The sequence below is a fragment of the Eumetopias jubatus genome, unplaced genomic scaffold (genome assembly GCF_037043125.1).
Source record: "Eumetopias jubatus isolate StellerSeaLion01/CBP00866 unplaced genomic scaffold, mEumJub1_p1.0 scaffold_10, whole genome shotgun sequence".
NCBI classification, from domain to species: Eukaryota; Metazoa; Chordata; class Mammalia; order Carnivora; family Otariidae; genus Eumetopias; species Eumetopias jubatus.
In genome coordinates this window covers 68,751,141-68,761,653 of record NW_028274816.1, presented here as the reverse complement: position 1 = coordinate 68,761,653, position 10,513 = coordinate 68,751,141, and positions in this window count along the sequence as shown.

Here is a 10,513-nt window from a genome sequence, read left to right as displayed (position 1 = left end):
CATGGACGAAGTGTTCCAACTTAGCCTTACCACCTGCCGTCAGATGCCTCCTGATATGATGCATTATAAAGTAGACAGCATCTCCTACTGGAATTCTTGCCCCAAAATACTGTATCTGTGTTTAGACACGAGGAAACATCAGACAAATCTAGAAAGTGGTACATTTTATAAGTGGCCTGGACTCTTTACAATTGCCAAGGATGGGAAGGTGCGTTGGGAGGTGAGGCAGTGGGACTGTTCTAGATAAAAAGGAATCTGTTTCTGTATCTTAAAAATGGGAAAACACGGTTGCTAAGAAAATGTGCACCAGGCACATTGTTTGCCCATAAGTTCTCAAATACCAGGGCCATTGTAAGTGATTTTTCCTCTGTGGGTGTCACATCCTCCTCAGATCCCAACCACACTTATTGACTGTTTATTATGTACCAGGCTCTGAGCTAGAGAGGGGCTTTCCTAAGCTTTGAGCTTGCAGTTCTCATCCACCTTCTATAAAGAGAGATTACAAGCCACGCAAAGTGCCTGGCCTGACGGCTCAAGTTATTCAATGGCAGGGCTGAGAGTTGAGAGCAAAGCTTTCAATTCCAAGTCCAGTGCTTGCAAGGTGACATAACATGGTAGACTGTGGATAGGAATATCTATGTGTAAGGTTTTGGGGTTTTTTAAAGATTTTTATTTATTCATGAGAGACAGAGAGAAAGAGAGAGAGGCAGAGGGAGAAACAGGCTCCCCCCTGCTGAGCAGGGAGCCTGATGCGGGACTCGATCCCAGGACCCTGGGATCACAACCTGAGCCAAAGGCAGATGCTTAACCATCTGAGCCACTCAGGTGCCCTATGTGTAAGGTTTAAAGAAGATTCTGTGAAAGCCCTTTGGGACCTAGGGAGGCCCACACCAATGTGGAGGCCTGTAGGAGCCCTGGCCCAGGAGTGGGTCTCCAATACTTCTCTGCCTCCAGCTTCGACATGACGTGGCTCTCTAGGCTTCGTTTCCCACCATGCTTATGATGCCCACAGAGATGTATTTGCTTCCAGTTTACCCTTGGGGAAACACAAGTGTTCTGAACTATGACTCACCTCCTAAGAGTCTTAACATCTCTATAGTTGTCACAATCCCCATGGGCCTCAGTTTCTTCCTAAATTACACGAGAATCATTCCTACTTCTGGGGTCAAGAGAGACAACCTGAATATCAGGTATTCTCTGGGCAACTGGCTTTTTCTGCTCTGGGTCCTCCAAACCCAAACGTGGCCATCCAAAGCTTGTTTGTTCATGTCACTTGAGGAATCTTTGAAATAGAGTTTACAGACTTCTAGAGAGGCCGCTACTAGAAATGTAGAAAAATTTGATTGCCTATTAAAAGATACTATCCACAGAGTAAAGGGGCAACCCATGAAATGGGAGAAAATATTTGCAAATCACATACCTGGATAAGCGGTTAATATCTAGAATGTAGAAAAAAGTCCTAAAAGTCAACAACAAAACAACCCAATTTTTAAAATGTACAAAGGACTTGAATAGACATTTCTCCAAAGAAGATCTACAGATGGTCAACAAGCACATGAGAAAATGCTCCACATCACTGGTCATTAGGGAAATGTAAATCAAAACCACGATAGGGGTGCCTGGGTGACTCAGTCGGTTAAGCGTCTGCCTTCGGCTCAGGTCATGATCCGGGGGTCCTGGGGTCGAGCCCTGCATCGGCTCCCTGTTCAGAGGGGAGTCTGCTTCTCTCTCTCCCTCTGCCCCTCCCCCCTGCTTGTGCTCGCTGTCTCTCTCTCAAATGAATAAATAAAATCTTTAAAAAAAAAATAGTATGGAGTTTCCTCAAAAAAATTAAAAATAGAATTACCATGTGCTGTATTGACTCCCCTTCTGGGTAGTAGATATTAGCTATCTACCAGAAGAATTGAAAGTAGGATCTCAAAGACATAGTCGTACACCCATGTTCATAGCAGCATGATTCACAGTAGCCAAAAGGTAGAAGTAGTTCAAGTGTCCATTGACGAATGAATAAACAAAATGTGGTGTAGACATCCACTGAAGGGTTGTTTAGCCTTAAATACAAGGAAATTCTGACCTGTTAAGTGAAATAAGCCAGTCACAAAAGGACCAGTACTATATGATTCCACTTTGAGGTACCTAGAGTTGTCAGATTCATAACCACAGAAAGTAGATCAGAGGTTACCAGGGGCCAAGAGGGAGGGAGCGGGGAGAAGCTTTGTTTCATGAGTACAGAATTTCTCTTTGGGATGATGAGAAAGTTCCAGAGATGGGTGGTGGTGATGGTTGCCCAACACTGTGAATGTACTTAATGCCACTGAATTGTATATTTTAAAGTGGCCGAAGGGGTAAATTTTAGATTTTGTATATTTTACTTCGATAAAAAGAAGTCATTATATATGATAGCATAAAATAATTTGCCCCCCCATGGAATAATTATAAGTCACGGGGAGGAAAGGTACAGCACAGGGAATATAGTCCATGGTATCGTAATAGTGTTGTATGGTGATGGATGGTAACTAGTGGTGAGCACAGAACAACGGATAGACTTGCCAAATCACCACGTTGTACACCTGAAATTAATGTAGTATTGTGTGTCAATTATGCTTCAATTAAAAATTAACTAAAATGGGGCACCTGGGTGGCTCAGATGGTTAAGCGTCTGCCTTTGGCTCAGGTCATGATCTCAGGGTCCTGGGATCGAGTCCCGCATCGGGCTCCCTGCTCCTTGGGAGCCTGCTTCTCCCTCTGCCTCTCTCTCTCTCTCTCTCTTTCTGTCATGAATGGATGAATAAAATCTTTTAAAAAAAATTAACTAAAATGGGGCGCCTGGGTGATTCCATCGGTTAAGCGTCTGCCTTCGGCACAGGTCATGATCTCAGGGTCCTGGGATCGAGCCCCGAGTCAGACTCTCTGCTCAGCAGGGAGGAGTTTGCTTCTCCTTCTCCCTCCCCTGCCCCCCCCATGCTCTCTCTCCCTCTCAAATAAATAAAATCTTTAAAAATAAACTTGTCCCTCACAAAATCCAAACCTTTCAACCACTTTCCCTCACCACGACTTCCTATTTATTTGCTGCTTTCCCTGGGCAGCAAACAACTCTCCAAGCTACCTATACTTGCTGTCTGCGTTCTCATCCCTTCTCTCCTGAACCTGCTCTGATCCCAGTTTGCCACTACCATTCCCCGAAAGCTGCTCTCGTCAAGGTCAGAAAAGTGACCTTCACATACCTGTACCCCATGGTCAACCCTCAATGCCACGGACATAGCTGGTCCCTCCTCCAGAAGGCACCGTCATCACGCGACTTGAGGGACACCCGTTTGCTGGCTCGCCTCTGGCCTCGTTGGCTGTCCCTTCCGTCTCCAGTCTTCCTCTTGTGCATGAGCTTTTTGTGTTGGAGGGTCCCTCCCCTTTTGGGGAGCTCTTGGCATCTCATGGTTTTAAGCACCACATCCAGATGCTGACAGCTCTCACAGTTTTAACTCCAGTCCAGACCTTACCCTGAGTTTCTGATCCACACACATCCATCACCAGTTGGAAGCCTAATGCATGTTTATTTAGACTTACCTCATCCAAAGCCGAACCCCAGCTCTTGCACCCCAGAATGACCCGTTGGTCACCCAGTTGATCTCCGTGTCCCCTCAGGCACCCAGTGAGGCCACCTTTCCCCTCTTGCAGTTGGGTGTGGCCACTGAACAGGTAGAAGAAATGGAAGACCCTTCTAGATCCGGCCCATGGAAGCCTGTCATTTGATCCTCTGCCCACCCAGGACAATTGCAGAAGGCACGGGTCAAAGATGGCACAGCCTTGGGGCACCTGGGTGGCTCAGTTGGTTAGGCTTCTGACTCTTGATTTTGGCTCAGGTCATGATCTCAGGGTCCTGGGATCGAGCCCTATGTCGGGCTCCGGGCTCAGCGCGGAGTCTGCTTCAGATTCTTTCCCTCTCCCTTTCCCTCTGCCCCTCCCCTCACTTGCTTGAACTCTCTCTCTCTCTCTCAAAGAAAAAAATAAAAAGATGGCATAGCCTCTGCTGGGCGCGACCCTGATGAGTGGTGGAGCAGAACCCACACCCCAACTTGTGCCAAGTGGACTTGTTGTGAATGAGTAACAAATGTCCATTAGGTCAAGCCACTGGGAGTTCAGGGTGTCCCTTTCTAGCAGCTGGAATACAAATACATAACTGTTGTGTTTTCTTAGATCCGTCCCTTTGGCGCTTCTCTCAACACAGGGCCAAGTATATTAACTATGTATTTTCTTATTTTATTCCTGATGCTCTGGCATTTGTGGCCTTGCTGACTGAGGACACACTGTCTCTCCCAGGGCCAGCCACTTCTTTTTTTTTTTTTCCTTTAAAGATTTATTTATTTATTTTAGACGAAGAGGAGGGGCAGAGGAAGGGGGAGAGAGAGAGTCTCAAGCACAGGCCACACTGAGTCCAACGCCCCGTTCGTAAGATCCTGAGATCATGACCTGAGCCGAAATCAAGAGTCCAGTGCTTAACCCACTGAGTCACCCAGGCACCCCAGGGCCGGCCAATTCTTAAAGATAACAAAGAGCTCCCCATTTCCCAGTGTGCGTTCATATGCAAACAACCCATACAGAGCCCCGGGCCTCCAGCCAACTCCTTATCAATGGCTCACACACCAAGCCAATATCCCTCTCCCTGATTACCCCAGGGCCAGGTAGCAGACAGCTAGCGACCGCCTCAGGCCCCAAAGACCACTGGAATTATTTAGCCAATCCTAAATTCTTTGCCAGGTCCTGACTAGCCATTCCCTCGGAAACCCCAACAAGGACTCTTGGCCTTGGCTTTCCTTTCCCTCCTCCTGCCTCCTAGCCCAAACCTGGTGCTCCCCATGTGGCCCCGTGTAACCTGGCATGCCTTTTCCTCCTGGGAAATACAAGTAATAAAAGCCTTTCAATGGCATTGGCCTTTCTCTTGTCACTCAGTCACCTCTGTAGATTGAAATCCCACAGAGGGGGGCGCCTGGGTGGCTCTGTTGGTTAAGCGGCTGCCTTCGGCTCAGGTCATGATCCTGGGGTCCTGGGATCGAGCCCCACATCAGGGTCCTTGCTCAGTGGGGAGCCTGCTTCTCCCTCTGCCTGCTCTGCCTGCCACTCCCCCTGCTTGTGCTCTCTCTCGAACAAATAAATAAAGAAAGAAAACCCCACAGAGAGAGGTGCCTGGCTGGTTCAGGCGGAAGGGCTATGCGACTCTTGATTTTGGGGTCGCAAGTCCGAGCCCCACGTTGGGTGTAGAGATTACTAAAATAACTAAAACTTGAATAAAATGCAAAATAATAAAATTCCTCAGGGAAGAAATGATAAGGTGACTTTTTTTTTTTTTAAGATTTTATTTATTTGACAGAGAGAGACACAGCAAGAGAGGGAACACAAGCAGGGGGAGAGGGAGAGGGAGAAGCAGGCTTCCCGCCGAGCAGGGAAGCTGATGCGGGGCTCCATCCCAGGACCCTGGGATCATGACCTGAGCCGAAGGCAGACGCTTAACCATCTGAGCCACCCAGGCGCCCAAATAAGGTGACTTCTGACTACACGGTGGCCACTCCATGCTTTGCAACACCTTGGAGTCACCCTGAACTGCTGTCTTGCTGTTACCATCAGCAAATCCTTTTGGCTCTACCGTCACAACCTACGCAGACGAAGACCTCTCCTCACTTCCCTGCTTTGGCACCACGGCCTCTCCCAGGGCTGCAGTGGCCTCTGCACTGCCGTTTCTGCTTGCACGCCTGCCCCTTCGGTCTGCCCGCCAGCCAGCAAAATCCTTTAAAACCGAAACCAGGTCATGTCCCTCCTCGGCTCCCAACCTCCAGCAACTCCTAAGAAAAAAAAAGCCAGAATCCTTATCACGACGATGATCCACGAGGTCCCACAGGGGCTGACGCTCCTACACAGCCCCCACCCCTCCATGGCCATGCCCTTGTCACCTCTGTCCTCACCTCCTCTGGCTCAGCTCCTTGTTGTTTCTCTAGCACAGCTGGCTCACTCCCTGGGGACCCCTGCCCCCCAGGGAATGCTCATCCTCACGCATCTGCTTGGCTCACACTGGCCCCCTCCCAGGTCTTTGCTCAAATGTTACCTGCTCAATGGGGGCCAACCTGCCCATCTTTTAAACAACTGCAATCCACCACTTCCCCTGGCTGGCACTCCCAGTGCCCCCCCCCCCCCCGACCAAGGCTCAGCTTTTTCTTTTCTGTAAGGCTTATCATTTAATACCACATCTGACATTACGTGAGCTCTTTCTTATGCTGTTATGTATCCCTCCCCTCAAGAACGCAGGCCGTTCTTGGGATCTGTTGTGCAAGGATGCATCCCAGGCGCACAGAATGGTGGTTGGCACACAGCGAGGGCTCCGAAGTGTTTGCCCATGAATGAAGGCCCTGATGAAGGTAAGCACTGACCTCCTAAGAAATGATACCATCGCCCCTTCTCCTTATTTTCTCAGAGCCTGAGCTTCTAGGTGGAGTGACATTTTCACTGGCTCTGCCGCACACAACAGGCTAGCATTTCCTATTCTTTTTTTTTTTAATTTTTTAAAGATTTTATTCATTTATTTGAGAGAGCATGAGGAGGGGGAGGGTCAGAGGGAGAAGCAGACTCCCCGCTAGAGCCCGAGTGGGACTCGATCCTGGGACCCCGGGATCATGATCTGAGCAGAAGGCAGACGCTTCACTGACTGAGCCCCCCAGGCGCCCCTGGCATTTGCTATTCTGACGTCGTGACGCTAAACACTTTGTGTTGCCTCCACCCAGTAGGGACCATGCTCAGTAAACCCACATCTCGAGCCAGAAAGCCCTTCTCTCATTTCTGTGGGAAACCCAATCCTCCCTGCACACCGGAATCACCTGAGAACTTCAAGGCACTCGGCAGGTTGTGAGAGAACAGGTCTGGGGTGCTGCTGGGCAAAAGGACTGTAAGTGAATTGGGTGATTCTAAGGTGCAACCGGGTTTGAGAAGCAGCGCTCCAAGTCAGTGCCAGTTGGAGAAAGCGTGGAGGGAGGGGGCTATTCATTGAGCAAAAAGGGAGAGGAAAACGAGTACCAATGCTGCGAATGATGAGGCCAGGTGAAGAATCAGAAGGACCAAAAAAAAAAAAAAAAAAAAAAGAAAAGAAAAAGAAACGCAAAAATGAACTTGAATTTCAGCCTATGCTTCTCTACAAATGAAAATCCTTACAAGTTTTGCTTGCTGTGTGCAAGTAGGGAGTTTCGATCTTTAGATGTTTGGAAGAAAAATCTAGAAGAAAAAGCTGCTCAATTGCAATCCAATCTTCAGACACTTCTCTGTGTCACAGCCAGCTGCCTATTTCAGTCCTGGGCAATTTTAACGCTTTCCTCCTCGGGTGCAGTTGAGATTGATGCAGGCAGCGTTGATATTTCTAATTTCCCCTTTGTCCTGTCCTGCTGTGGGTTTCACGCTTCACACGGTCCACGCACTTTCCACCGTTCCAACGGATGGCTTAAAAGAAAAGCCAACTAAGGTTTCAACGTGGGGCTCTAACACTGAGATAAGAAAGAGGGTTTTGCCAGCTTTGGGGATCAGAATGCCAATTTCCACTCTATTGCAGTTCCTCGAGGCCCGGGAGTGTAGCGCGTTTCTGCATTGCCCCAACTTAGAATGGCACAGTGCACACGGCGTTTCTGCATTGCTCCAACTTAGAATGGCACAGTGCACACGGCAAGCCTCGGCAAATATTCCGTACTATTATTATCCGGCAAGAATGACGTGTGACATGTGTGGGGTGTTTCTACAGTTTCAAAAGTGCTTCCAGGAGCACCTCCCAGAACTCTCTGACCTACGTAGATTGTTCCTTCCGCCCTCCAGGCTCAGAGGGTTTGGCTGGTACATGGGAAGTCCCATGAGGACTTAAAGGGAGATCTGGGAGCAAGAACCCAGGCGTCCCACAGCTTTCTCCCCCTGCAAAACCACCAGTAAGTGGTGTCTTCAGTTGTATCAGTTCGGCCTTGTGAACAGCCTATTCCTTTCCTGACACACCTCGGGAGAAAGGAGTTTATTAGCACTGTTGCTCAAACAACGGGAGATCGGATGATACTTTATACACACGCTGGAACTTGGCCCCGACATGGATGTAAGTTCCCTTAGCATTTCCAACTCGCTCATCATTAAACCTTTTCAACACTGTAAACATTTTCTCAAAAATTCACAGGGCATTTCCAGCCGTGTTCCTTCCCTGCCTAGGGAGGTGGTTCAGAAACCTAACACTGTTAACAAGAGAACCAAGGTCCTGCCTGGCACACCAGTCAGGGTCCTGTGTCAAAATCAAAGTCAGGCTTTAACGGGCTGGGCTAGGGCCCTCGGCCACAGGGTGCAGAGAAGTCAAGGGCCTGAACTTGGCTGCAGGAGGCCGCTGGTGCAGCTGCTGGGGAGCCCGAGAGCTTTGGGGCTCGGGCATTTCCTCCGAGGACCGGTCCCCCGTCCACATTGCCTGTGCCGGCACCCGACTGAGTAGCAGTGAACAGAGTTTTGTTTGTGAATTTTCTGTGTGGGAAGTAAAAGTATGGATCCTGAACACATGCAAAACAAAACAAAACACAAAAGCTTCCACATTTTTAAAGAAATTCAGAAATTTACAAAATGGAGCTCAAATGTTAGTGTGGAGAGGTGGATAGCACTGGAATGAGAAGGAATAAGGACATGGGGGGGCGTCTCTTCTAACAGAACAGTTTTGATTTAGAAATAGGACAAAGTCACTGCTTAAATACCTTTATTATTTTTTTAAAAATTATTTGGACATCGATAGCTCTGCAAAATACTTCTCCCATCCCAAACCCTCAAACCTTTTCCACATGTCCTCCCTAAAAGAACAAAATAGTCATACTTTGTGCCCATTCAAATCTAATTTTTAAAAACATGTAAGATTCAAAATCAAATATTTTTCCTTTCCCAGAACTTGTTAGTAATTTTAAACCACAATGCAATATACTTAATGGCATTTTTTTTTAAATTAGCTTATCAGACTATTTTATGAGAAAAAAAACAACACCCCTCAATTCAAGGCCTTAGAATATAAATTCCCTGTTTCTGAAAGCAAAAGACATTGAAAAGCCCCTTTGCTCCCCCGGAGTTTGTGAATTCCACATTGCCAACAGAACCAGCACACAGAGGGGACTTTCTACTTCATATTAGGCATTGCTTACTTTTGGACTGCAGCTGAAATGCTGTATAGTTTGAAAGGATGGGCGGGATCGTTCCAGCAAAGAAGAGAGACAAGGCTGGAAGCGCAGAATGGAAGCTTTCTGAGCAAAGAAGGGCTGGATCCCTAAGATCCCACCTCACGGCAGGTTGGTTTGGAGTGGAGGAAGACGGTAGAAAATCTGCAACCCGCACTGATTTCTTACCGGTGAATACAAGCGTCAACCAAAACTATTGCACATAGTACCAGAGGCACGTAAACCACTGAGGAGGGTCAGGAAAGGATCATCACAGATGGGGGATGAAAGAAAAGGGTTGATGTTGATTGTTTGGGAATTACTAAGAGGAGGTGGGCAGAATAATGCCTTCCCTGTCCTCAGCCGGGCAGATTTTTATGCAAACAAATCTTCATCACAGATGCACCCGAAAGATCTAGCAAAGGTATCACTTCTTCATTTTCCCCAATATAACTGGTACACTTCATTACCTCGCTAAAAAAAAAAAAAAAAAAAAAAAAAAAAAGGAAGGAAGGAAGAAATCCTACAATAGAACCTGGCCCATCTGGCTAGCTGAACAGCAGCAATGTTTGCAAATGTCCTTTCCTGCCCGCTCGACTCACCGACTGACCTCCAGAGCCACATGGACGGGGTCCTGATGAGCTCCAGGGGGGTGAGCTTGCCCCTTGGGTTCCGAGTGTGGCCACTAGGCTTCAAAGGGCTTGCAAAATGCAGATGAGACTGACGAGCTTGGTGTGAGAAGGGAACGGGTCGGGGGGTGGGGGGGTGGGGGGGATGGATGGCTCGTGCAGCCCAGGGAAGCCAGCACGGTCGCCCACTGTCTCCTCTACTCACATGACACCCACCAGCCACACGCCAGCCGTGTGAACGCGGTCTCCTCGGTACCGTGCCATCGGCTGGTGTGACCAGAGCAAGCCATCCGGATGGCTTGAAGTTTCAGAATAAAACACCGGGCTCAGCTCCGCCAATGGATGTGAATCCTTTTTCCACTGCAGTCACTGGGGCAACGTTCTGGGGGCTCCAAGACCCTGGCCTCCCTAGATGGGTCGGTCTCACCTCTGTCCAAAGCCTTAGGACTACACCGCCTCGGTGTCCTGGCGCCCTCTGACTAGTTTCCTGCGTATCTCTCCTTTAAGGCTTCCCCGACATTCAGTCTCAGTCCTGTACAGTACATAGGTCGTCAAAAGGAAAGTCACTTTTTAAGAATACACCATGTCCCTAACGCTCATCTAGACCGAAGGGCCGCGTGTTTTCTTACACCGACCCTGGAAAGGCAGCTTTCAGCCTGTTTTGCTCCTGTGGGTTATAGCTCTCTCCCTCCTGTATTCTGA